The 25,772-nt window shown below is 46.1% G+C and overlaps 1 protein-coding gene across 7 annotated transcripts in view; it reads left to right on the forward strand.

Annotated features, from left to right (window-relative positions):
* The first annotated feature begins 11,538 nt into the window (after window positions 1-11,538).
* ANXA11 (annexin A11) overlaps window positions 11,539-25,772 on the forward strand; it is a 41,588-nt gene continuing 27,354 nt past the window's right edge. The window contains exon 1 of one of the 7 annotated variants that reach the window (XM_070491366.1): window positions 11,539-11,828. The gene's annotated coding sequence lies outside the window, so the exon portion shown is untranslated. Of the gene's footprint in view, window positions 11,829-11,960; window positions 12,378-25,772 lie in introns of those variants that run through there. The other 6 variants (XM_070491339.1, XM_070491354.1, XM_070491363.1 and 3 more) reach the window with 6 other exon arrangements.

Consider the following 25,772-nt stretch of genomic DNA (forward strand, 5'->3'; position numbering starts at 1 on the left):
ATCTGCAGCACATCTCATTTTGAGCAACAGACCCTGCTAGTTAAACTGGTTGTGAAACATACTCCCAAAGTAACTAAATAAGGTAACTTATGGTTTATAATTATTTTCTATAAATCTCTCTAAAGTTGGAGCTTATCTATTAAAATGCTTATTTTAGATCCAGAATTGGTAGCTCCTGTTTCTGGAGGTAATTAGATAGCAGTATCAGTTGTCTATTAAGAAAGACCATTCCTAGCCCATGAATCAGGTAATTTGCATCCAAGAGAATATTTAGCTTTCTGTTCTCTGGTGCAGGGAAGGATGGCACAGTGATACCATATTTAACAAGCTGCATGGCACAGACACTGACCTTTGAGAACCAACACTGGCTGGTAGGCTGCACTGAGTCCAGCAGGAAAGCATACCTGCAGCCCATCTCAAAGTGGTTTCAAGTTATAAAGATCAAGCCAAAAATAAAAGGAGCCAGACACGTCTTTGTTTTAGCCAACTGGAAATTATGAACAGTATAGTCCATATTTTTTCCTACATGTTGTGTCAAAGGCTGGAAGAGGATCACAAAAGTCACAAACCATTTCATACAATTTTTGACAGATTTTGCCGCAAGACCCTATAAATTATAGCAGATGACTGTGCTCATAGCCTGTAAGCTATACGCGTAGAGGGTCAAGCTTGCAAATCATTAAGAGAAAGCCAAGCTCATGGATCTTGCTCTTAGATGCTGGAGTAGGGTGACAACTCATCCTGGTTTGCCAGCGACTTTTCCAGTTTTAGTACTGAATGTCCCATGTCCTGGGAAACCCCTTGGTCCTTGGCAAACTAGGATGGTTGATCACCCCACCTGGAGGCCTTCTTCACTGGCTGGTGATCCTGGGCTGGACACCTGCATTTAGGATGAGACTCAAAACCGGAATCTTTGCATGGGATGGGGCTGGTTGATTGATGGAGTTCACTGCAGGGTGTTTAAGTATCAATCAGCTTTTGCACTATGGGAACCAGCAAATATCAGTCACTGGACCTTTGTCCAGGATGCTCATTTTCTCCACAGATGACTTCTCCAGTTCCCTGCCTGTGGATTGGAAACGAGGTTGCTTACTTCCTGGGGACTGGGCTCCCATTATTCAATATGCAGATTTTTGCTTAATTCCCACTTAGCCTCATACCTTGCCTCTTCCTCCCAAATTCATTGTGCCTCACATCTCCCATTCTACAGTCCTCACAGTTCAATTTATATGACAAATAAGTCTCCTTTCTCCCATAGGTGGAGGGGACCTCTACTGAAGGGGATAGGGAAAGTAGCCCAGAGTTTCCATCTATGTCCCTGTTCCCATTTGCGGCCTCATACTGTACCTTACATCTTTCAGGGCTAAGCCTTTCTGAGACTCTGAGGGTGGGGTGGGAGAATCAGCTGGCTTCTCCATGTTTTCTCCTTCTGGGGCACGCAAGTTAAAGCAGTGTCTATTCTGCCAAGTCCGCTACTACTCCTCTATATGCTCTCTATCTTCAAAAAATGTGTTGAAAATTCTTGTCCACTATTTTCTTTCTTGTTGCTTTCATGCTTACAGGATTTCACCTGTGCTATTCCTCTATTTTACTGGGATTTCAGGAGGGAGAGGAAATAAACTTGTGCTGCCAATTAACCACATTTAACTAGACATCCATTACTCTAGTCTCACTTTTTGTCACACCTGATGGATAGATGTTGGCAATTCTGGAACTATCTTCTGTGTCTATTATCTTTTCTTTTCTACTTTCTATTTATTTATTCCTTTCTGTTGCTTTCAGCGAAAATCGCTTGGTCTAGTCTTTTAGCTCGTCAGCTCTTCAGCTGCATACATTCTACTAAAGCAGGTTTTTTCCTTTAATTATACGTATGTTTTTCTTTTCCAACATCTCAGATTGATTCTTTTTCATCTTCTCTTATTTGAGAACATTAATTACACTTACTTCAAAGCTCAGTACTGGTTGTCCTATTTGTTCTGTTTAATCTTGGAATCTAGAGGCAGACAGCCTGGGGTGGCAGAATCCCGGCTTTGCACATGAAGGCTGTATGACTTTGTGGGAAGTCACTTAATCACTTACACCTCAGTTTCCTCAATTTTAAAATGGGGATAAAAAATAGTCCCACTTTTAAAGATTGCTGGTAGGGTTAAGTTTTTTTAATATGTACAATATATTTAGAATAGTGCCTGACATATAACATAAATTCTCAGTAAATATTAGCCATGATTATTATGATTTCTCAGTTATAACTCTCCCTTTCATAGTGTTTGTGTTTCTCAAATGATATTTAATTTTTTGAGAGTGAACTCTTGTTTGTCCATGAGATTTCCTGCAAGAAACCTGCTTGCTAACTCTGATGGAGAGGTGAAAACCATTTCACGAATGTGTGTTCCACACTCCTCTCAGAGAGAGCACAGAAAGGGCAAGATGCATCATCGGGTGGATGCGCTTGTAGCTGGTCTTTGGAGCTTAGCTGCTGCCCATTTCTCCCGGGCTTTGCCATCCATCTGAGCCCTGCCCTGTCTCTTATTCCCTAACTCAACTTGTATCCAGAGACTGATATTCCTGTCTTGGCCATCTTGTCTGCAAGAGTGGGGTTTAGGAAGTTGTTCAGGAGTCAACTCATCTAGCTGCTGCCATGGGAACCCTCATCTAACCCTGCTATCATTAGTCCATTGGCCCCCTCTTACTCCAGGACTCCCCTACCTCTAGGCATGGAGTACCCTAGCTGCTGCTCCCACTATTGCAGCATATATTGTAGTATATACATTCAAGAATATATGTAGTGTATGCTCATGAGCTGGCATGTAATGTTAAATCTCATCCTGTCTGCTCTCAGCTTCTCAGAAATTCCTCAGTGCTTCTGATTCTCCGAACATTCCTTGTCATTGTTTTTGAAGACACTCACTTTTTCCTTTCCTGTCATTTCTAGAGTTTGGGGCTGAGGACAAAGACTATAGCATGTGCTCAGTCCACTATCATGAAAAGGGAAGTCAGAGAGTCTCTAGAAAAGATGACAATTAAGAAGAATCTTGGAGAATTAGTAGGAGCAGCCAAAGTGAAAAGGGGAGAGAAGGGTATTGCAGGCTAAGGAGACAGCATGAACAAAGGTATGGGGACACGAGATGGTACGGTAGAGGAGGAGGGATTATAAGACATTTCCAGAGAGGCAAGAGTTGTATGGGCTTCAAGCGGAGAGGCAGGGCATGGTCTTATACGTCAGGTTAAAATGCTTAACCTACCTCAGAGAGCCCTTGATGGTTCTAGCAGAGTGACATTGTCAGATGTGCATCTCATACCACTCTGGAAAACAGACTTGAGGGGAATGAGACTGGTGCCAGGATGACAAGTTAGAAAGCTTCTGCAGAAGTCCAGGTTGGAAATCACAGGGCCTGGAAACTAGGACAATGGTGCTTAAGGGATGAAGAGTAGGAATCAGAGGTAAGAAATGTCTAGGAAGAAAAATCTATAGACTGGGGGGAATTTTCTAATAGTATTGGTTTTCTTTAGCTAGAATATAAAGACTTCAGTCCTCTTCCAGTATGGTCATACGTTTTCGAAAAATTTGAAAAAGCAAGATATTTTAGTTGCAAACTGTTAATATTGCTGGTAACACTATCTAAATTTTTATGATAATTGTCAAAGTTGCAAATATTTCTATCAAGTTGCATGTATGAGCTATGAAATTTCATGGCACTTTAAGTTTTCTCTTGTGCAGTGTCTAATTATAAATACTTCTTGAACTGATATAAATATTTTCCAGTTTGTCATGGATATTCTTATTGTGGAGGTGAATTGAGTTTTGTGTTATTTTTGTAGATGTAACTATTTCATATAAAGTTATAAACTGTAATCTTTTCTTGGTGTGTACACTTAGAATCTACAGACTTCATCAGGATAAAATATGTCAGATAAGCTAAGATGAAATTTGATATGGTGAGATGCATAAAACACAATTTCACATGCAGGCATACTTATATTTGCAGTACTCCTACAGTTCGCGCTTTATTATACAAGAGTTCTAATAAAATATGTTTCCTGACATTCAAAAAAGCTGTATTTATATATGTGTGTATGTTCCAATTGTGTATGTCACCTTATTAAGCATATTCCCCATGGGAGAGAACTTCCATTTTAAATAGGCATGAGTGAGAATAGACTTATACACTTAAAACTTTATACATATGATGGTTGAAAGAATTTTCCATAGGCTAGTTTCTGGCTCCACACATGTCAAATCTTGCTTCTCCTCCACTGCCTAGGTAATTATGAAAACAGGTGCTGTAGGACATATTTGCTACAGAGATACCATCTCTGGCTCTGCTGGCAGAATCAGGTCAGTATTCCTAGAAGCCATTCCTACGCTGGGAAGAACAGCAGTAATGTAACTACACAGAGAAACACAGACCTATGTGTACAGACCTACAGATCTACGTATAGACCACAAATGACATAAACATATCCTACTAAACCCAAACTAAATGTATCTCCAGCTTACCTTTCCCTAGCCAGATCCCAATAATGCCTACGGCCGCTCCAACATGAGGGGCTTGAGGAGAACTGTCACAGAGGAGAAATTAGAATAGAAAAAGTCAGCCATCTTAACTGTTTGCACTTAAAATAGCTTACCTTTTTTTTTTAGATTGGCATCTGAGCTAACATCTGTTGCCAATCTTGCTTTTTTTCCCCCCTTCTTCTTCTTACCAGAGCCCCCCCCCCCCAACCCAGTACATAGTTGTATATTCTAGTTGTGAGTGCCTCTGGTTGTGCTATGTGGGACGCCAGCTTAGCATGGCCTGATGAGCAGGGCCGTGTCCGCGTCCAGGATCTGAACCAGCGAAACCCTGGGCCACTGAAGCAGAGCATGTGAACTTACCACTCAGCCATGCGACTGGCCCCCTAAGATAGCTTACTTTTGCAAATTCTTTTTTTTTTTTTTAAAGATTTTATTCTTCCTTTTTCTCTCCAAAGCCCCCAGGTTCACAGTTGTGTATTTTCAGTTGTGGGTCCTTCTAGTTGTGGCATGTGGGACGCCACCTCAGCATGGCTTGATGAGCAGTGCTATGTCCGCACCCAGGATCCAAACCGACGAAACCCTGGGCTGCCGCAGCGCAGCGCACAAACTTAACCACTCCACCACGGGGCCGGCCCCTTTCTTTTGCAAATTCTACAAAAACATAGGACCACATAAAACACTGCTAAGCCTCTCCCATTAGGAGACCATGGAAGTGAGGGGCCCTGCAGCTTCCTGGTGAATCCTCCTCAATCCACAGCACTTGAAAAGTGATTCCAGCAGAGAGAAATCAGATCTCTAGCCTGGATGCCCTGACAGACAATGGTATCGCACCTGAGGTACCAACTCAGGAAAAAAGCAGGTTGAAGGGGAAAGATGGTTAGTTTATTTTTTGACATTATAAATTTGAGTTTTTTGTGGGATACTCTGGTAAAGGTATTACAGGGGAGGAAGACGTAGCCTCTACCCCCTGGGTCCTTCTGGCTGGGCTACGAATTAAATTGACATAAGACAGAACTATAGGAGAAAATCAAACAAAGCTTTATAACATGTATATATGTGAGAGACTCAGGAAAACTGAGCAACTCACCAAAATGGCAGAGGTTCTTATCTTCAATACCATCCTCAGCTAAAGACAAAGGAGGATGTTGGGGTTGGTGATTTGGGGCTTCAAAGGAGAGGAAGGCAATTCACACGGAAATGGAAAAGCAAATGTTTGGTAAATAAACTTTGATAAGAGTGGGCTTGGCAAGGATCCTCCCAGTCTACTGATACCCAGAGTTATCTATGGCGATGGCCTGTCCTGGGGACAGGAATTTATTTAAAATTTTTTTTTGTAATTTCTTTAAAAATTTTTTTTATTTTTCCTTTTTCTCCCCAAAGCCCCCTGGTACATAGTTGTGCATTTTCAGTTGTGGGTCCTTCTAGTTGTGGCATGTGGGACACCGCCTCAGCGTGGCCTGATGAGCGATGCCATGTCTGTGCCCAGGATTCGAACAGTGAAACCCTGGGCCGCCGAAGTGGAGCGTGCAAACTTAACCACTCTGCCACGGGGCCGGCCCCTATTTTAAATTTCTTTTAGGCAGTTAGGAGGAAGGTCAAAGTTTCTTTCAGCGTCTTCTGTTCTTAAAAATAATCAAGCCAAAGAGACACATTTTGGGGTGGCCAATTCTGATCCCCCAGAGTATCGAGTAAGAAGTTATTCATTCATGTATTTGCAGTTCTAATATCACCCCACTGTTTAAACAAAGAAAATTCAAACAATCCAAAGGAAGGTAGGGAAAAGGAAAAAAGAAACAAAGAGAAAGCACATTTCACATGACATTCAAAATAGTAAACCACCTGTATGGCCTATTTGCTGACCAATTAGAGACTTGGAAAACATCCTGGAGGACCTCCCTATGACAAGCATTGCCCCTTTTGTTGCTAGATCGGGGGAAGGTCGGGGGTCAGGGCACTGTGAGGTCTCAGGGCAACAAGTATTTAGCAGGCAGGATGGAGGAATTTCAATTTGTAACAAGTTACAGGGTTATACTAACATGTTCTAGGTGAATATCAGCCCTGAGGGTATATGTGTGTGTGTGTGTGTGCATATAACAAAAAGAAAGGGCAGAAATAAGTCCAAATATTTCTGTAATCATTATCAATATAAACTGGTTAAACTCACCAATTAAAAGCAGATATTCATGGGGCAGGCCCCGTGGCCGAGTGGTTAAGTTCGTGTTCTCCGCTGCAGGCAGCCCAGTGTTTTGTTGGTTCGAATCCTGAGCACGGACATGGCACTGCTCATCAAACCATGCTGAGGTGGCGTCCCACATGCCACAACTAGAAGGACCCACAACAAAGAATATACAACTATGTACCGGGGGGCTTTGGGGAGAAAAAGGAAAAAAACAAAATCTTTAAAAAAAAAAAAAGCAGACATTCAGATTAATTTTTTAAATCTTGTAAAAAATTGTATGTTATTTGCAAGAGACAAACCTAAGAACAATAGAAAGAGTGAAAAAAAGAGAGAGAAAGCAAATACTAGACAAATCCTATCTTAGATACAATATTTATAGCAGGTATAATAATCTTTTAATGAGAAAAGTAATAAAAGGAGATAAGTCACCAAAAGAGAAAACAATTAATGAACTTGTATGAACCTAATAATTTGCTCTCAAAATTATAAGGCAAAATCAAACCAAATGATAGGGAGAAATTAACAAAGTACAATAAAAGTGGAAAATACTAAACCACTCTCTCAGAAATCAATGGATTGAACAGAAAAAAAAACTTTGGGATATAAATAATATAAATAACCAGATTAGCTGAATGGAGAGATATACATTGAGAACTTTGTGCATGTCAAAAGTGAATATACGTTCACAAAAACTGGGACATTCAAAAAATGTCTGTATATTAGGTCACAAAGAAGTCTCAACAAATTCTAAAAAGAGCACATTTTTTCATCTTCAAGCATTAAAGCTACAAATCTATGACAAAATTATTGTTTTTTAAAAAGCCATAACTTTGAAAACAAAAGTGGAAAACACACTTCTGAATAATTCATGAATTAAGGATCACATCCTAATGGAAAAAAAGAGTATTCATAACTGAGAAAGAACAAAACATGGCATATTAAACAAAAGCATAGCATATTAAAACTTGTGATATGTAGCTAAAGCAGGATTTAGAGGAAGATCTGTAGTCTTAAATACATTTATTAGAAAACAACAACAAAAGATTTTGAAAATAAATGACCCTAATATTCAACTCTAGAAACCAGAAGAACACCAGAGCAAACCAAAGAAAGAAGGAACAGAACTCAAAGATAAAAGTACAAATTAAAGCAATAGATAATTTTTAAAAATAATTAACATGACTTAAACAATTAAAAGTCAGATCTTTGCAAAGTCTGGCAAGCTTTCTGGATCCCATCCCCTTACCTGCCTCCTGTCCTCTCACCTGCACCAGGGATCCCTTTTGTGGGGATCCTCTGTTATGTGGGGTTTTTTACAATTTATTTGTTTCTCCATTAGATGAAGATCTGTGTTTAGAGTAAGGGAGGTTTTTTTGTCCCTCTTTCCATGACAAAAGCACAGGGCTGGTCACATCACCTGTACTCAACCATTGTCTGTTGAATGAGTCAATGTAAGGAAGATTATAATAATACTGTACTACTGTAACTGAAGGCCCTCCAGGACCAGTTCAACTAACCCCATCTCTCATCAACGGAGTGATTAAGAATTGTCTTTCAGAAAAACCTGCAAAGTCACACACCCAGGGTATGCGCAAAAGAAGAAATCGTGACCTGAAACAACCTTGGAACCAAAGATCCTCCTCCCCACAGAACCCAAGGACGGGAACACAACCAGAACTTGAAAGTCTGACTCTTATGAGAAGCAAGGGGTCCCTGATTCAGGAAGATCCGGTGTTAAAGTTCCTCCTCCACCTCACCAAAAATGTTTAGTGCCCCGTCATAAATGTTTAGAAGCCTGTCATAAATGTTTAAAACCTTACCATAAATACTTGAAGCCCACCAATCAAAGCCTGTCCCAGGAGCACTTCCACGTGCCAGCCTATTCTCCCTAACCCCTTACATTTTGCCCCAAATCCTGAATCAGGGAGACAGCTCTGAGGGCACACGCTCCCTGTCTCCCTGCAGATCCATCTCGCAGAATCAAAGCTGACTCTCCCCCAAGGCTGGCGCCACAATCAATCGGCTTGTTTATGCAACACCACGCAGAGAACTCCAATTCTGTGCAGTAACACTACTCGGAGCTCCGTGGAATGTGACCTTTTCATAAAGCACTTACTTCATTTGATGTTTCTATCAGTCCTGAGAAGCAATGAAGCAGGGGTTATTTTACAGATTTTTATAGATAATTTTGAAGATTGTATAGGCGAGAAAACCAAGTCTGGGAGAATGCATCACTTCCAAATGTCAGAATCGGAACTAGAACCCAGGTGTTTGAACACCAAATCTAGCATCCTTTCCCCCACACAGTGCTTCCCCCGCGGTGGGGATCAACACAGGTTTGTTGAAAACAAATGGGTGAAAATCATGAAAAGGTGAGCACAGTGGTAGCTATTCACCATTCTGGACTTGAAGAGTTCAGTTCTGAGGCATGAAAGTGTGTGCTACATACAGAAGGAATTCCATCCTAAATGACTTATTATTTTTTAATGTGGTATTTAAAGAAGCATTTTCTCAGCTAGGAGAAAAGTGAGCCATTCAAAGAAGCTCGCCTTTTCTGGGCCGGGGGCTCTGGCGCAGAGTGTCCAGGCAGGGGAGGCTGGGTCGGCGCCAGGTGACCTTCCAGGACGAATCCCCCTGCCCAGAGATAGCGAGGGAAAGAGAAGCTCCCCTTGGAAGGCCGCGGCTAGGTTGGAGACTTCACGCCCACGCCCCGAGTCCCTCCTGCTACTGCATTGCTGCGGCGCCCCCACCAGAGTAATAATGATTCCTGGGAGTCTCCTGGTGCCTCGTACCCTCCGCTCCTCTTCTGCTCCAGTGAGCGTTTCCTCGGAGTCACTCTGGAACCTTTAGCCTGAGTCTCACCCTCGCCCACCCATTCATGTCCAAAAAATGCAGTCCAGGCCGGAAAAAGAGCCGGGACTTGAGGGAGGGGGTATGTTGGAGAGGCCAGAAGATGACTGGGTCCCCAGCGTTGTAGTGGGGCAGTGGCCAGTCTGTCCCAGGCACGGCTTCTGTCAGGTACCCACACCCCTGCATGGGCAGAGCTGAGGCCAGAGCCTCCTTTTCAGCTTAGAGCTGCCAGTCCTTCCCACTTCATTTCCTGTTAAAATGCAAATAGGACCAGCAGCCTTATTTGTAACAGCCCCAAATAGGGAACTACCTAAATGTCCTTCAGTAAGGAACTAGGTAATAAAGAATGGTGCCCCGCAGGATGGTGCATACTGTGCATTCGTTAGGAAGAACCAAGTTGATCCAGGTGCGCTTGCATGGAAAGCCTCTCCAAGATACGAGTAAAAAAATCACATTGCAGAAAAATAATTGTACCACTGTTTTGTAACTAATGGGGTTCAGGGCAGGCTGCCTCAAGATGTTCCACTCTGATGTGTGTGGATTATTTTGAGCTGAAGACAATAAAGGCTCAGAAACACTTAGGAAGAACATTCAACCTTCCCCCAAACTGCCTAAAGAATTTAACATAGAAGCCCTGTTCCAAGAAGGAGCTCATACCATATGATAGCTATAGTATAATGTTAAATAGGTGTTGATGGAAAGACACCAACAAACCCATTTTTTGGCCCAGCAAAAGCTGTCTGACAAACATTTCCATTTCCATCTCCATGTAAATTGTCTTCCTCTCCTCTGAAATCCCAAATCACTACTCCCAACATCCTCCTTGTCTATGGATGAGGATATTTAAACAGGTAGCCTCAGCCAGATGGCTGAGTTACTCACTCTTTCCTGAGTTTCTCCCATATATACATGTTATTAAACTTTGTTTGATTTCCTCCTGCTAACCTGCCTTTTTAATTATTTGACCGGCCATAAGAACCTTAAGGGAAAGAGTGAGGGGAATTCTCCCACTTCCCCAACATAAACAATACATCTACGTGAATATACTATACACAACACACAAAGACTGTATTGTAAAGAGAAAGATCCGGTAGGGCACACTGAAAAGTGGGTTGGGGAAGTGAAGAGTCAATCTCAGTTTTTAAAAAATCTTTTATAATTACCATATATTTATATCTTAAGTGCATGACCTTTTTTTTAAAAAAAACTTTTTTTAGAACAGTTTTAGATTTTACAGAAAAATTGCGAATACAGAGTTCTCACAAACACTGTGTTATTCTGTTCTGTTATTAACATATTAGCATGGTGGTTTTGCTACAATGAATGAGCCAATATTGATGCATTATTAGCCAATATCCATACTTTATTCAGATTTCCTTAGTCTTTACCTAATGTATTTTTACCAGGATACCACATTACATTTAGTTTTTATATCTTCTTAGGCTTCTCTTGGCTGTGACAGTACTTGTCTCAAATTTTCCCTGTTTTTGATGACCGTGACAGTTTTGAGGAGTACTGGTCAGGTATTTTGTAGAATATCCCTCAACTGGGATTTCTCTCATGTTTTTCTTACGATTAGACTAGAATTATGTATTCTTGGGAGGAAGACCAGAACGGAGTACATACTATCACTGCTGGTTGATCACTTGACGTTGACCTTGATCACGTGGCTGAGGCAGTGTGTCAGGCTTCTCTACTCTCCCCACCCCCACCCCTATTTGCATACTGTGTGTGACCTTCTTAATGCAGAAAGTTTTCTTTACCTTAAAGAGAGTCACTAACAATGGCACATCGGGAGGATGGAAAGGGCTTGAGGAATTCCCTCCCCGCTAGTGCGGTGTAGGGCGGGATCCGTCGAGGGAGGTGGAGGATAGTAGAAGCTCCACGCCGACCTCCAAACCCTAGCTGTGCCCTCCTCAGTTCGGGAGCCGGAAGGCCTACGGCTTCCTTCCCCCGCCTCTTGGAGGCTGGTCCCCACCCACTGGCCTGGGCTCTCACCTGGGGGCGGGGCCGCACCCAGACCACGCCCCCGCCCCGCCCCGGGGCGCTTAGAGCGGCCGCGCCCGCTCAGTTTTCCCCACAGCGGGCTTCTCCTCCCGCCCCGCCCAGACGGCTGCGGCGTCCGGGAGTCCGGAGTGTCCCAAGTGCCCCTGGAGAGCGGGAGTGGGACGGAGCTTGAGGCTGAGCCAAGGCGCCGCACCCCGAACGCCCGCGGAGAGAGCGGCTGCTGCCCACATCCCCGTTCGTCCCACGCCGTCCCCCGCCCCGTTGTCCAGTGGCCCGGTGAGTGAGGGTCCCCAGCTGCCCGGGGGCACAGGACGGGGCGGCGGCTGTGTGCCGCGACCCCCGCAGATGAGGCCCGGACAGCCCCGCGCCCCCTCCCGGCCTGGCCCTGCGGCTTCCTGGTTGCACAGCATGGGGGCGGGGACGGGTGTAGGGCTGGTCCCGGACAGGCTGCCGCGGCCTGCCTGCTCAGCTAGACAAGCGGCGGGGGGTGCCCTCCCTGTGGGGTGGGCGGTGCACAGGCCGGACCCTGGTGTGTAGGGCCATGGGATTGTCCTGTGCGGCCTAGGCCTGCTTGGGACTGGGTGAACAAGCGACCAGAAGGCGACTGGCTGGTGTGGGGGATGGCCGGTGGCCCAGGGCCCTCTGACCCAGCTGAGTTCTCGAGAGTATGTGTGCCCTTCTGGGAAAGACTTGTGCTGAGGAGAGACTAGAGGAGGCTGCCTTCAGGAACTTTCCTCCGGAACTGGAAGGACACAAATTCCTGGGAGCTGCTAGTGCTGGAGTTTGTAAGGCACCTTATTTGAGAGAACGTGGGATCCATCCCAGGTGCTGTGTTCGCCTGTGTTTACCGTCTCTGCCTTTCCCTCTTCTCCAATCTTAAACTACATTTTCAGGGAAGGATTCTTGGACTTTTATCTCTCCCTCGGCTCAGCCCAGCCCTCTGAGGGCTTAAAAAGGTAGAAACCCGTCTATTGGCTTAAAGGAGAGTTGTGAAGTTCGTCATCTAGAGACTGGAGAGGAGTTAAGCTAGCTAGTGCTAGCCTAAGCTGGCAGCAGTCTGCCCTAGACGTTTCTGTCCCCGCCCCTCTGATGAGTGACCTGTCTATGGAGACTGGGTGTTTTAGGACAGACCCTAGAAATCCATGGTAGCCAGCCACTCTGCTGTCGCCCCGCAGCCTTCCTTTGCTCCCTGCTGCCCTGACCTGGGCATGGAGTGGCTCCGTGAGGGGTGAGCCCCTGCCCTGCCCACACAACAGGAACAGAAGCTTGCAGGGCAGGGTCAGGCTGAGTCCAGGAGCTGGACAGGCAGGGCATGCTACTTTGCTCACTCCTGACTGGCCTGATTATGATCTTCATTCCTTCCTTGTTTCAGTCCATTGTTGGGGATTCTGGGAGGATTAACATGGCCTCTTCCCTCAAGGCATTCTCTGTGCTACAAGGGGTTCCCCGACAAGAGAGGCCAGCTGAGGTGCTAGGGCAGTTTGTTGCCCTGGCATTGGGTGCTCACTACCTTGGGCTCCTGCATCCCTCCTTAATCTCGTCTCTTACCAGTATCTGTGCCTTGGTTTCCTCATCTTTAAACTACGGGTACTAATAATACCTGCCTCCTGGGGTTATTGTGAGGATTCAGTGAGTTACTATATTTAAGGACTTTACAGCTCAGGCACTACAGAACAGTCAGAACAGGTGGTGACTGGTACACTATACCTGTGTGTTCCAGGTATATGTCACCCAGATTAGACGTAAAGCTTACAGCTGGGCCTGGTGTGTAACTAATGATCTGTGAGTGTCAGCGATAGTAATATAATGATAATAATAATAGCTGTCACTCCCTTCATGCAACTGAAGATCCATCTGAGTTGAGCCACTCCTCTCCTAACCTGTCTCTCTGTCTTAGCTCATGGTGGAATGCCCTGCTTTCCCCATTTTTGCCTATTAATCACAGCCCTTATGGGAGCCATCGAGGTGCCTGCCTCATGTAGGTGCTCAGAAGATGTTGGTTGAGTGACAGTGGCAGGCCAGGGGAGTAAGATTTCTCTATTGGTAAAATATTAGACCTTGAAGGCTCGGTTTAGATAGGCAAAAAAAAAAAACACAAAACAAAACAAAAAACGGTGAGGAGAGTGAGATAGAAACTATTCCAGACTGAGAGCTGAGGGTAGACACTGGTCGAGAGGCCAAGTTGGAGTCCCTTTTGATTCCTTTATGTAGCCAGGTTGAGGATGATCGATAGGGTCCATTTCGATTGCTTTTGCTAGAAGGCCAAGATCAGTGGGAGATGCTGTGGTCATCTCTCTTCGCTGCCTCCCCCTGCCGCCCCCCCACCCGAAAGCCTGCTCCTGGCACTTGGTCCCATGGGGGCAGTCGGGAGAGTCTGTGTGTGGGTGTGCTTCACAATCACAGACAAGCAAACAGGCTTAGGGTTTTCTGCATTTTTCTCTACAACACCTTCTGACCCCATTGCCCCTAGAACACCAGAAATTTGAGTGATGCCTAGATAGGAAAGCTCTTAGGGAAAATGAAGAAACTGAAGTTTCCTTGTTAGGAATTTGCATTTTTAAAAGGAGTTGTTGAAAATAGTGGAACTTTCTAATAATCAGTGAAACCATACCGAGTTAGGCCAACTGATCCTGACCCTGTACTCCATGACATAAAGGTCTGATGTCGCACAGTGGTGTGCTTGTGCTCCTGAAGGTCCTGTTGCCTTAGTGGAAAAGGGAGGACTCACTCTTGAAATTGAGAGGGAAGTCAGGTGCTGCCAGCCTCTTACACCTGGAGCATGGGTTGAAGCTGGCTTGGAGGGCAGTGAGATGAGAGCAGTCTGAGGGAGGGTGAAGAGGAGGACCTCCAAGGCTGTTAACTGGGAGGCAGAGGGAGTATGGCAGATTAAGCCTGGGGAGTGGCATCTTTGAGGGAAAGTGGTGTGTATCTGGGGGGACTCATGATAGCAGATGTGAGCTTGTTGTGTCCACCTAAAAGGTCACAGCTTTTTTTAGGAAGTGGGTGACAAGGCATATTTCTGTTGAACTCAGCATTAGTGAGTACCCACTGTTTGCCTAGCCCTGTGCTGTGTGCACAAAAGCAGAGGCCACTCCCATCCTCCCTAGGTTGTCCTGGATTCCCCTGAGACATCGGACACTGGATGAGAACCAGGTCTGCAGGCTGGGGTAGATCATGAATTCTGTTCTGGACATGGTGCGTTTGAGATACCAAGTAGACAGGTGGGTCTGGGACTCAGGAGGGATATAGGCTAGAGAGATATTTTTGTCTAGGTTGTGTTTGATGTCAAGGGCGTGGTGAGATTGAGGAACTCACCTAGAACAGCTGAGTAAAGGAAGATGAGCCTATAAAGGAGCCAGAAGGGGGAAGGAAAACCAGGACTGTGTCATATCACAGAAGCCAGGGTGAGTCTGCTTCAGTAGGAGGCATTGGTCAGCAGAGGCCATTGCTGCCACAGGAAGTGATGTGGAGGAGATTCAACACCTTAAGTTGTGGCTGTTTTGGTGGGATGATGGGAGCAGAAGCCAGGTAGGAATGAATGGGTGGAGGAGTAGCAAGAGGTGAGGATCTGGGGAGACTGAGTGTAGACAAGCTTTGAAAATGTTGGTTTTGAAGGTGAGGAGAAAGATTGGGTGATGCTGGTGGAGGACCACATTGAGGGGGTATTTGCTTCTGTTTCCTCAACCAGTCATCCTCCTATTCCCATTGCACCCTGAGAAGTTAGCAGTGTGGATGGCCTGTGGTCCCATGGTCCCCATGATAGCCAGATTTTTAGAAGGGATGGGTAAAATGAGATTTGCCTGCAAACCCCAGGGATAGGCCTGGGTACTGCTTCTCTCCCTTGGCAGTTCCTGCCTCCTTCCTGTAGGTCCGAGATAGACAGCTCTGACTTGCTGTTACACATTTCCTTCCCCTTTTGAGGCCACAGGAAGGACTTTCTCTGTTCCCCAAGGGATATGACAAAATAGTTAGTACACAAAAATGTTTCAGGGCCGTATGAAGACTGGGCCCGTCTTATGCTCTGTTCTATGCTTGCATTTTAAGTCACATAAACTATTTCAGGGGACTGGAATGGCTAAGCCTTGTTGTACCATGAAATCCTAGTGAGTGGTTTTCTAAGTCCTATTTCCAGATAAAGGCAAATGGCTGGAAAAAACTCTCAGCCTACTGAGGCAGGATTGTTGAAAAGTCTTCAAAATATTTTTAATATTAATATTTTCACTTCTTGTTTTTCTTTGTGTTTACCTAATATGTCTTTACCCAACCCTTATTTTATTTTATTTTTATCTTTTTGGGGTTCCAGTTGACATAAATTTTTTTTCTTCATTTTTTTTATTGTGGTCATAATAGCTTATAACATAGTGAGATTTCGGTTGTACATTATTGTTTGTCATACACCATATAAGTATGCCCCTTCACCCCTTAGTGCCTACCCTCCACCCCCTTCCCCTGGTAACCACTAGTCTCTTTGTCCATAAGTTTGTTTATATTCCACATATGAATGAAATCATACAGTGTTTGTCTTTCTCTGTCTGGTTTATTTCACTTTACATGATGCCCTCAAGGTTCATCCATGTGGTTGCGAATGGGATGATTTTGTCTTTTTTCATAGCTGAGTAGTATTCCATTGCATGTATATACCACATCTTCTTTATCCAGTCATCTGTCGATGGGCACTCGGGTTGCTTCCATGTCTTGGCTATCGTGGATAATGCTGCAATGAACATAGGGGTGCATAAGTCTCTTTGAATTGTTGATTTCCAGTTCTTTGGGTAAATATCCAGTAGTGAGATAGCTGGGTTATATGCCAACCCTTAATTTTTAACCTTTCTTTCTCTCGTAAAAAAAAAAAAATTGGGGCCAGCCCAGTGGCATAGTGGCTTAGTTTGCATCCTCTGCTTCAGTGACCTGGCGTTCACAGGTTCGGATACTGGAGGCAGACCTATACACTGCTCATCAAGCCATGCTGTGGTGGCATCCCATATAGAGGAAGACTGGCACAGATGTTAGCTCAGGGACAGTCTTCCTCAGAAAAAAAAAAAATGTCTATCTTGTAATCAGCACATGACTTGGGGTTTGTGGGGAAGATGGCAGAAGGCAATGATAACAACAAAACAGATTTGGTAGTTTCTGTCTTTGCTAGAGAATTCAGACTGTTTGCCTCCCAGCTTGTCTTGATTTTATTCCTTGCATCTTATTTTCTTTTTTCTTTTCTATTTTTTTTGGTGAGGAAGATTGACCCTGAGCTAAGATCTGTTGCCAGTCTTCTTCCCTTTTTTTTTTTCTTCCCAAAGCCCCAGCACGTAGTGGCATATCCTAGTTGTAAGTCATTGTAGTTCTCTGTGGGATGCCGCCACAGCATGGCCAGATGAGTGGTGCTAGGTTGGCGCCCAGGATCCGAACCAGTGAACCCTGCTGTGCTGAAGTGGTGCGCACAAACTTAACCACTTGGCCACTGGGCCTGCCCTGCATCTTGTTTCCTATTTATTATTTGTTATATATTTGGTTGTTCTTTCTTTCCTGACTTCTGCTATCTTGGTTAAGTTTTTCATCATCTCTCTTCCCCACCCTACCTGCATTAGGATTCAGATTTGGTCATGAATTAGGAGAAGAGCTGCTCGCTCTCTCTTGGGAAACTGGAGTTCAGGGTTAGTAAGTGTCTGTTCCGTGAAGTTGTCTAGGCACCAGTCTCCTTGGGTAGAGTTGCTTCCAGCATTCTCCAGGGCTGGAGTTTTCAAACTTGAGCACGTATGAGGTCTGTGGTGAGGTTTGTGAATTCTCATTTCTGACAGGTGCCCACACAGTGCTGAGGCCACCAGTCTGGGCACCACACTTTGGGTAGTGCTGCTCTAAGTGCTTCCCTACCCTGTGTGGCCCAGGACAGCTGACTTTCATGGCATGGCCCTGCCTAGCTCCCAGGGAGGCTCGGAAATATAGCCCTTATTTGGGGTCGCCATGTGCCAGGCTGTTAGGGAAGCAAGAGGGAGCAGATGGTTGAGGGGGATAACCAGACATTTCTGGAACACCACCCACTGCTCTCCTTAATTTGGAACCAGTGCTGTGCTTATCAGTCTTGCCATTGGTTAAGCCAGTATTCCTCAGTTAGGAAGTGGCAATGGTATGTCACAACAGTGGCCAGCCAGCAGGCAGTGGAAGCGTGGCAGCTTCGATCCTGTGGGCTGGTGAATAAGAGGCAAGCTTGTGTTCTGAGAGTCAGCAGCTTCCAGGCTGTTCCCGATAGTCACGTCTGGCAGCTGTACGCTCTGCCACTTGGAGCCACCTCCTGATCTTACAGGCCCTATGGGGTTAGGTTGGCCCCTCCAAGACTCACCTTCAGGTTGGAGAGTATCTGGCTGTGCTTCTTCCTCCCAGCTTGACTTCCTCACTTTAAGGTATTACACACAAGTGACTTTCCAGGAGAGTTTGGGGGCAAAGGGCATTTGAACCCTGAACTGAGCTGGGGCTGTTGGTCCGTGCATCTCCTGATACCCTAGAGAGATCAGAACAAGTGTCTGCCGACCCCTACTCTTTGCTGTTGTTAACTCACAGGGAGGTGAAGCTGGAGAGAAGCAACTTTACAGAGGCCTCCCTGGAGCAGATGATGCTTTCTGTGTGGCTTGATTATATGGGACTTTATTTGGGAGGCAGCAGAGTCACTGTGTCACTCTCTCTTTCCCAGGGTAGCCTTTGCATTTCCCAAGCTGCATTCTCCAGCCCAGGAAGGTGGATTGGAGCCCTGAGGTGTGCTGGCTGGAGGGGAGCCATCATGCGCCGTGGTGTATCAGCCTGGAAATTGAGAAACATGGTTCTAGTGTGTGTCCTGCCCCCAGCTGATCCTGAGACCTCAGGCAGGCCCCTTCTGCTCTCTGGGCTTCGGCTCCCACCTCAGTAAAATAAGCCAGTTGAACCAAATGATCTCATGAAGGCCCCTTCTGTTTCTGACGTTCTAGGATTTCTATGTGATCCAAATGCCAGTGCACTGGGAATTGACTTTATTTCTAAGACGTGTCTTTCAGACCCAGCTTGGCTCAAGTTCAGCCCCTTGGTGAGGCCTGGACACTGCCCCCTTGCCACTCTCCCAGCCTTCTTTGCTCCGGTGCCAGCCCTTGGAGGCAGGGTCTGAGCCACTGCCTGGCTAAGGATTGACATAGGCTCCAGCTATTCTTAATTCATGGCGCGTAGCTAGGGAGTTGAATGTTTAACAGTACGTTCCTTAGGCTTTTTGTTCAATCTGGGAAAAATATGGTCAGGGTTGGTGGAATGCTGCCCTAGGCTCTGTGGCTTGCTTCTGTGGCCTACTGGCACTCATGACCCATACCTCAGAGGTGAGGCAGAGCCCCATGAAGGCAGGGCACTAGGGCTCTGCAGTGTCTGCAGAGGGGAGGGCCATGTACATCTTCCCAGCAGAGTGAGGGATGTTCATACACCCTCCCAAGTCACTTGAGGTCCTGCCTTGCTGTGGGAGGGAGAAAGGGGAATGTCTTCCATGTGTCTTCTCTACCCCTAGAATTCCTGGAGCCCGTGTCCCAGAAGCTCTGATCAAAGAGGTCGTTGGAACAGGTGCCACCCAGGGTGGAAGAGATGAATCAGGGTCCACTGGTGTCCTGTTGGTGTGTGTCAAGGACCTCACTGTGCCCAGCCCTGTGCTAGCTGCTGGCAGGAGGTGGAGAGTGCTGTCCTATGGCCTGGGCACGGACTCTGTCACTGAGAGGCCTAGGAAAAAGTAATCCTGGCTCTAGCACTGGTTGGGTGTGTGACGCTTGCTTGTCAAGAATCATCTCTGAACCCTAGTTCCCTTGAGGTGATAATACCTACCTTGGAGGAACACTGTGAAGGTTAATGAGGTAATATATGTACCTATTATAGGTACTGGGAAAAGGGGAGTATTATTAGAACACTAGAGGACATAGAAAACATTTTAGGTCAAGTGCTGATAAATTCCAGGAAGAGCGATAATGTGGGTGAGGAGATCAGGGTGGGCTTCCTGAAGGATTTAGGGCTCCATCTGTCCTAAAGGAAGGCCAGGATTGACATAGGCTTAAGGAAGGGGTAAAGGAGACAAGGAAGACAGACCAGGTAGAGGGACTATCTGAGCAGAAGTCATGAAGATGGAAAGTGCTGAGATAATGGCTTGGCTGAGCTTCGGACATGCATTTCCTGGAGTTCTTTCCATCACATATGTATCTGTGGGAACCTTCCATTTTCTTGCCATGGCACAGTGTAACTCTTGGCCCACGGCCCTTTAGCTGAGCTTAGGCTCCCTCCTGCACAGGGGTCAGCCCATAGTGGAGATCTGAGAGAATCTTCTCCGCTAATGTGATCTATAGGCTCTGGTAGGGATTTCTTTTCAGCTTCCAGCTGTACAAGGCTGGCTGGGGCCTTTGTCACCATTAGAAGAGCAGCCATGGGTAGTTGCAGGAGAGGTTTCCAGGGGCTTCTAGGTAAGGCAGGGGTACCTCAGCCATATGGAGCTGGAATAGATACTCTCTCAGGTCTTCTGGGTCTGAAGGGACTGAGCCTTTCCAAGAACTTGGCGGTGGTGTATCAGGGTCTCCCTAGTAGAGCCCAGGGCTCTCCCTGATGCCTTTAGATCTTTATTTAGTCTTATGTGCCACCCCACTTCCCCCAATTTACTGTGAGAGAGGATCTGTTAGTGACTTTCATATGGAGGTGAGATGGCTCATCGCATCTTAACCAGCAGGGCCCTGGATGACATTGGTTTCTCTGATTACAAGTGCAGCTGTCTGCAGGGACAGCCCAGTGGGGACAGTGGGCAGCTGATGCAGGCACACCTGGCTGAAGGGGACAGCTCCTGTAGCCCTAGCTGTGTGCTACCATATGGAAATGGACATGTTGCCAGATCTCTTATTTTTCCATTAAAAAAAAATTTAAATCAGGTGAGAGTCTCTTTTCAGACCTACCCCCTCCCTACAAAGAAATGAATGTTCGTCAACTACAAAATCTTCCCAGAGCCCCAGGTTCTGGGCAGCACAAGTCGACAACCACAGATCCCTCACAGGTTCACTTGTTTTGTAGATGAGGGAGGGAGATGCCCAGGAGAGCCTTAGGTTTGCCAAGGTCCGTCAGAGAGAAGCCAGCTTTCTAGACACCCCTCCCACCCTTCCTCTCAGTTCCCAAAGAGCAGACGTCTTGATTCTCAGCCTTCATCTCTATTCTTGCTGGGGGAATGGCTCTTCAACGTGGCGTGGGTATTTTCCTGTGACTGCTCTTTGTGTTTATCGCCCCGTCTAGAGGGAAAGCCTGGTGCAGGCCAGGACTTCTTTTCCCCTTCTGTCCCTGGGGAGTCTAGCCCAGCCCTGAGTGCCTCTCTGAGCCCAGAAGTGGAATTACTGTGAATCTAATGAAATTTCATTCTCAGCTTCAGCCATCCCCCTCATGCCCCAGTGGCCCTTCCAAAGCTCTAGGAGGGGCCCTAGCAATGAACTCACAAAGTCATACAGTATTGTAAAATTTGCAAAAAAAGAGATATTGTGTATTCTTTTTCTTGAAGAAGGTCTCTAAAACTGCATAAGCTCCGCAAAACCTGGACCTCCCCCCTTAGATGCTGGTAAAAACCCAGCGATTGGCTGGCATCCTGTCTTCTGGACAGTGAGCTCTTGGCTTAGGGGCAGGAGGTGGGGGTCCTGGGCCATTCCTGTTAGGATCTTGCTGTGTCACCTTGGCATGTCACTTCCTCCTTTCTGGTTGTCAGTTTCCCCACTTGTGAAATGAGAGCTGAGGTGGGGTGGGTGGGAATGAACTGAGTCATCTCTAGGGCTGAGTGACCTCTGGCATCTCAGTTGTGTGATCCTGGCTGACTGGGTGTGATTGCCCCGCCCATGCAGATCACACTGCTGAACCTCCCCCCATTGGAGTATTTGCATTGCTGGCTGGGTGGGGCTGGCCTGGCCACACAGGTGACTCATGTTGACTGATAATACAAGTGAGCAAAGCTTTATTGAGCTCTTATTTCTAGACATGCAGGAAAGGTGAGCACCTGGTCCCTCCTTTCTCGGTTAATGGTCTTTTTGTGATCTTGGTGGTTTATTGCTTTCTTTGTCAAAGAAAGTTTGCTGAGTTAGGTATACTTGTGCACAGATCTCTTGTTTAAAGAAAGCAGAGGCCTTTTTGAAGAGAATATCATGGGAGGATCTGGAGGGAAAGACAGAAGCAATGGTCACTGTATGTATTAGTTTTCTATTGTTGCCATAAAAGACCATAATCTTAGTGACGTAAAACAACACAATTTTTTTTGGTGGTAAAGTATACATAACATAAAATTTACCATTTTAGTCATTTTTAAAAGGTGTACAGTTCAGTGGTATTAAGTACATTCACATTATTGTGCAACCATCACCACCATCCATCTCTAGAACTTTTTCATCTTTCCAGACTGAAACTCTGCCCCTATTAAACAATAACACTCCCGTCCCCCCTTCTTCTAGCCCCTGGCAGCCGTAGTTCTACTTTTTTTTTTTAATATCTTTTTAAAATTTTTATTTATTTATTTATTTTTTGAGGAAGATCAGCCCTGAGCTAACATCTGCCAATCCTCCTCTTTTTGCTCAGGAAGACTAGCCCTGAGCTAACATCCGTGCCCATCTTCCTCCACTTTATATGTGGGATGCCTACCACAGCATGGCTTGCCAAGTGGTGCCATGTCCACACCCGGGAACTGGCGAACCCCGGGCCGCCGAAGCAGAATGTGCACACTTAACCACTCAGCCTCGGGGCCGGCCCCCACAGTTCTACTTCTGTCCCTGAATTTGACTACTCTGAGTACCTCACATAAGTAGAATCATATAGTATGTATCTTTTTGTGACTGGCTTGTTTCACTTTCATAATGTCCTCAAGGTTCCTCCATGGTATAGCATGTGACAGGATTTCCTTCCATTTTCAGGCCAAATAATATTCCTTTATGTTTATACCACACTTTGTTTATCCATTTTTCTGTTGATGGACATTTGGTTTGTTTCTACCTTTTGGCTCTTGTGAATAAAACTGTTGTGAACATTGGTGTACAAATATGTTTGAGTGCCTGCTTTCAGTTCTTTTGGGTATATAGCCAGAAGTGGAATTGCTGGATCAGATGTTAAATTTTTTGAGGAAGTTCTGCTACTGTTTGCCACAGCGGCTGTACCGTTTGACCACATGACTTTTCTGTCTTACAGTTTTGTCTCATGGGTCTCATGGTGTTTATTGGCAGGGTTATATCTTTTCTGGAGGCTCTAGAGGAGAATCTGTTTGCTTGTCTTTTTCAGCCTCTGGAGGCCGTCTACATTCCTTGGCTCATGGCCCCCTTCCTCCATGGATGGAAACCCTCTCATGCTTCTTATTTCTTTCTTTTCATCCTTATTTCTCCTTATTCTTTCTTTTCATCCTTAACCCAGGCAGGAAATGCTCTCTGCTCAGGAAAGGACTCATGTAATTAGATTGGGTCCACCTGGATAATCGAGAAGTTGGTAACCTTAATCACATCTGCAAAGTCCCTTTTGCCATGGAAGATAACATATTCACAGGTTCTCAGGGATCAGGGTGTGGACTGTCTGGGATGGTTTTGAAGGACCTACCTGATGGTGCCTTCATCTCAGGCTTTGAAAAACCCTCCCCTCTCTGCTCTTCCCCTTCCCCACATTGTCCTGAGGTACCCTGTGACCATAACAATTGGTTAGGTATGGCACTCAGTGTGTGGGCTGACATCTGGTAGAGACTGAACAAGTTTGGGTGTATGTCTAGGATCTTTGACGACCCTTTTTCCCCTCTCCAAACGTCAGAGCTTGTCCTGTTTGGCCACTCGGGAGAGAATGACATTGGGTGAGTTGGTCACAGAGTGAAGAGAACTGCCCACACTTTACAGAGGTCTTTCCTGATCTTACGTCATTTAGTCCTCACAGTAACTCCAAGGTAGGTGGGCAGATCATATCTTTGCAGACAGCTTAGAAGTTCAGAGAGGTTAAATTGTCTAGTGAAGGTATGGTGGAATTAGGACCCAGATCCTAGCTCCCAGGCTAATACTTCTTAGGGAGTAAGTTAAAATTAACCTAGCACCTCCTATATGCTAATAAACTACGTGGTGGATAGCTATATATGTATATATCAGTGCATCAGATCCTCACAGCCGCATAGTAAGGTGGATGTATTTTTCCCAGTTTTACAGAAGGACGTCAAGTGACATGCCCAAGGTCACATAGCCTGAAAGCGGTAGAGCTAGAATTGGAATCATTGTCATTGGACTCCAAACCCTGTTCCTAGCAGCTGTGTTGGAAGATGATGTCAGAGCTGTGTGGACCATGGGTAAAAATTCATTCAGCAGAACGGAGAAGTCTCTTGTGACCATCCTGTGATGTTTGTGGCTCTTAGTGGAGGGAGGGTGGGTTGTGTGAAGATGGGGGAACTGGCGTAGGGTGTGGGCGAGAGTAATTTGGGGTGGTAAAGGGCCTGTAGAGAATCTGGGGATGGATGTTATCAGACCCAGTGTCAGTGATGCTTAGGCTGTGTGACCTGGGATGAGCCACTCTCACCTTTTCCCATCCAGACGTGGGAAGAGTTCAGAGAAGGAGCTCCCCAAGTTCCCTTCCAGCTGAGCACTGAAGGGTCACGTTGTGCAGTCAGTAACTGCTGCACCCCTGTGGGCCAAGGTGATCCTGGGGAAACGGTGCTTGGGTTGGATTCTGCAGGAAATGGAGAGCCTTGAGAGCTAAGCGGGGGTTGGGGGGGAGACAGCCTGGAGGGCTCAGATGCCTCTGGGACTTGTGCTTGATTGACATCTGCTGGTCCCTCCTACTTTGTTTCTCAGGCTGGTCCTGGGAGGAGCCCCTTCTGATTAGGTGGTGTAATTGGGAGCAGCTTCCCCCATGTGAAAGTGGTGAAACAAAGACACAGATGTGTCTCTCCAGCCTGAACTGTACTTAGAAACACAACCCACAATTTCCCTATTTTTCCGGGGGGATGGAGTATTTCCTTAGGTCCGGACCACACCTTGGACTTAGGACTTGGGTAGGGGACTTTTTCTGTCGCTGCTACTGTGTCTGTCACAAGAACTTTGGCACCTACGAGGACCATGGCCTGAGCCCCTTCATGTTCTGGGCCTGGGTGTCGCCAGATAATGACACCATATCTGGGTTCACCTTCCCCCTCTGTGGCCTGCTTTCCACTCCTCAGAAATCCTGAGTTGGGGTTGGCATTTGACTAAGTGTTGGCTTACCTGGAAGCCCATTTGGTGTGGGCAGGTCTCAAAGGGGACTGTTCCCATGAACAGGAAGGACCCAGGTTTGCCAGAGAGCTGTGCTGTGGAGGAGTTGGTAGAGAGGTCTCACCTGCCAATCTGTGTGTGCTCCCGGTACCTTTAAATAGTCCCTCCTGCCTCCCTCCCCTTCTCGGTTCCAAGGACCTGGTCTGGAAAGGTCCCGAGAGGAGAGAGATGGTTTCTGTCCGGGCAGGGGCACAGAGTAGAAGTACTGACAGCAGACTGCTGGCTGTTTGCAGGGATGGGCTTTGTGCAGACCAAGGCACAGGTCCCTCCTCCCAGGCAGGTTTTCTCTCCAAGAGGCCTTTTCAAAGTTGCTCCCCCCTCATCCTCCCCCTACTGTCAGCTTCTTGTCTTGACACCCCCCTCCCCCCAGCATTCCTGGTGCTTGAACCAAGCCCCTGGGCACCTGGCTTATAGAGGGGATGGAAAGAAAACATTGCCAATTTCCTGTTGGTGGTTTCTCCTTGGGGAGATTGGAAAAGCCAACACAGCCGTTCCCAGGACTTGCTGCTACAGGGCTGGGCTTGGTTTCGGAGAAGGAACCAGCACACTTTGCTCCACTCCTCCCCTCCCCTGCCATTCACACTGTCCTGACTCTCCCCACCTCTCCTGTTACTCCCCTATCCCACCCCCTCCCTGCCCCAACGTTTCTCATCCTGAGTATTATCAAATGGCCCAGGGTCCTCTGGGACCCTCTAATCCTCTTTGCTATTTTATATTGGGGAAACTGATATAATGAGAAGTTAAATGATATAATGAGAACATATTTGATATTAAACTATTAGTATCTGCATTTTATAGATGTGGCAAACCGAGGCCCAGAACAGTTAAGTAACCTGCCCAAGATCACGCACCTAGTAGAGAACAGAACTGGATTTGAACTTGGTAGTTTGGCTTCAGAGTTTGTTCTTCCCAACACCCTATGCTGCCTTTAATGAAGTACCTGGGATCGTGGTGAAACAGGTGTTTC

This window comes from Equus asinus, chromosome 2, assembly GCF_041296235.1.
Source record: "Equus asinus isolate D_3611 breed Donkey chromosome 2, EquAss-T2T_v2, whole genome shotgun sequence".
In the NCBI taxonomy this organism is placed as follows: Eukaryota; Metazoa; Chordata; class Mammalia; order Perissodactyla; family Equidae; genus Equus; species Equus asinus.